We start from the raw sequence: 3022 nt of genomic DNA on the forward strand, positions 1-3022 counted from the left end.
GTGATGCACAATAGCAGGCTGGGGGCTAGAAGTGTATGGAGAGAAAGGGAGAGGAAGTGCACGGTGCGCGGGAAGAAAGAAACTAGGGGAGGAAAAGGAAAAAGAAAGAGGAAAGAGAAAAAGGAAAAAGAAAGGGAAAGAAATAATGTCTAGTCTTTCCAATCTGGGTCTGAAAATTAATCCAACAAAAATAAATTTCAAAATGGCAAGTTAAATAAAATTATTTAAATGCTGGGACTAAATAAAAATAAAATAATAAAATCCAACAATTAAATAATTTAAAATAAAGAGCAATTTAAATGATGGACAATATTTAATAACAAAAAATCTCAATGATTAAATTTTATAGTTAAAAGTCTTAAAATAATACCACTTAAATCATCTAAAATTTAATAAAACAAAGCCAATAATCTTAATTAATAAAATAATTTACTTAGTTAAAATACACGTAAATACGGGATATCACAGCTAGCTCCTATTATCGGTCTGTTGATTTCTTATTTTTAACTTGCTTTCATGTGAAGCTGATCTACCGATTATTTTGGAACTATGGGGCCTTCATTTGCAACTCATCCAGTAAATGTTGGTTGTTTTTTGTAGGTTTACTCCTTCAATGTCTCGCAAGCAACTCTTTAAAGATATGCTAAAGGACCAAAGCCCTAGAAGTGGTAACCTTTGTTATGATGACCATGGTGATGCATGTACCTACTCAAATTTGCTTGATGTGGACTGGCCTTCTTCATATGGAAATTTTTGTGAAGAAGAAATATATGAAAGACAATTCTCCTACATCTGGTATGCCTCCTACTCTGTCACAGAATGCAAGGATCAACCGGTAGTATAGTTTTTCTGAGGAGGTACTATTATGGTGCAAACGGTTGTTGGTTAAAAGCCTTCAGTTCTTTTGAGAAGGTTGCAAAAGAGGCCCCCTGTTTGTGTTGCTAGGTTTGATGGTTCCAAACCCCTCATTTTTCTTTTTTTGAATAGGCCAACACTCCTCATTTTCATTTCATAGAAATTGTAGGTTTTTGGTTGCAAGAAGTTGATGATGTTTTCCCCTTTCTGTCATTCATGTCTCACTGCATTTCATTCATATCTTATCAGGCATTGTTTTTTTTGTTGTTGTTGTTGTTGTTGTTGTTATGCAACACTTTTACCTATAGTGTATGTGAGTTGATGTTACCTTGATTTCAAATCAAAATAATTGGCTGAATTTTTTGGTGGCAATCTGGTAAGTGAAATCATTCCACTTGATCGCCCTATCCAAACTAATCAATTCCTTGAATTGGACATCTTTTTATGAAGAAAGCTTGTAAAGAATCAGAATGTGTACTTAGGCGGAGTCTATCAGTACTTGGTCGTACTCCTTATCTTATCTTCTTTGCCCGACTCTAGGCCTTATATTGGGTAGATGCAACAAGAGTATGTTCAATTGCGAAGTTTTAGTGAATGAAAAATATTTTTGCTGTTTTTGTTTTGTTTCTTGTTGGGAATCTTAGGTCTTGAATCGTGATTTCACCCTCCACCTTTTTCTTACTTGAGAAGGCGTCATTTGAGTCAAGAATTCACTGGCAATTGACTACTGATTTATTTGGCTGCAAGTCTATCACCAGCCTTTCATACAAAAATTTTGGGGATGGACTGAAACTTGACACTACCACATCTGCTGGGTACTGTGTTGTTGGATCATAATGATCCTCTTGTCATAAGATGATTGTTTTAATTTAAAGTACATAAATTTTTATTGAACTTAAAGTTCTGGTTAGACTTTATTGTTGGTTACTCTTTGAGATTAATTTTTCCTCCCTAAATCGAATTCTATATCACATGTAGAGAATTATACTGTGTTTACTATATGGTGAATGCATAATAAGTATTTTGTAGTATTACTGATGTAGTATATTGTCGCTCAACAAATATACTCAGGGTCATTTGCTTCAGGTATATTATTATAATGGATGCGTATATTCCTTTATTTTGAGATGCATAGTTAACATATATGATTATTTTCTTTTATTTTGCCATCTACATTACTATGATTGAGTTGTATATTAGCTTATTTTGACATGCATAGTTGATATGCTATGAATATTGATCTGTAAATGATTTTATTTTGTCACGTATATAGTTCATATGTATTATTAGGTTATTTTCTCTCAACTACGCAAACTTGCTTTGCATGTTGTTCCTTACCTAGTGTGTGTATATATATATGTTAAGTTGGCCCCACATTTTTTGTGGCATTAATAATTATCTAGCATATGTGTATAAATTATAATGTATACTGTAACATCTGATGATCTTATTTTTTTATTGAATTACTTGCCGAACTCAAACATTTTGAAGAGTACCATGAGAAAAGATCAATAACCTAACTCCCTGAGGCCTAAGAGGCACTGCTAAGTGTAGTTTAGCAAAATTCACAAATTCACCAACAAATTCACCATAAATTCAATTAAGCAACAAATTCACCATATATTCAATTAAGCATCCAACTTGGGTACAAATTCACAAACAAATTTACAAATTCACCAACAAATTTACATAATAGAAATTCACCGTACTTGTAAGGTATGATAAATAGCAACTAGCAAGCTAGTGAAGACACAGAGCAATTTAAGAATTAAGAGGTAGGTAAACTTGTCCTCAATTCCTAAATCTTCAAACCCTAAAAATAAAAATATTGTGAAAATGTAGGCAGATTTAAAATCAAGAGAATAAATAAAAATAGGCCCTTAATAGGGTGACAGAGATGTACAAAGAGAAAAGAAGGGCTTACATCACATTGGAGAGCACTTTCCACAATAAGGCTAGGAGGCGACAGCATGACGACTCACAGCACAGAGAGAACTTAGAGAAACGAAGAGGAGAGGAGAGGAGTTTCAGGAAAGTGAGGGCCAAGAGGGAGAAGAGGGGTCCCATGTTTTGGACCCCATTCCAGACTAAAACAACATTGTTCCACTTGAAATGGAACGACGTTGTTTTGTTCAATAACACTTCACTGTGGGCCACTATTAGATAT

The sequence above is a fragment of the Carya illinoinensis genome, chromosome 4 (genome assembly GCF_018687715.1).
Source record: "Carya illinoinensis cultivar Pawnee chromosome 4, C.illinoinensisPawnee_v1, whole genome shotgun sequence".
In the NCBI taxonomy this organism is placed as follows: domain Eukaryota; kingdom Viridiplantae; phylum Streptophyta; class Magnoliopsida; order Fagales; family Juglandaceae; genus Carya; species Carya illinoinensis.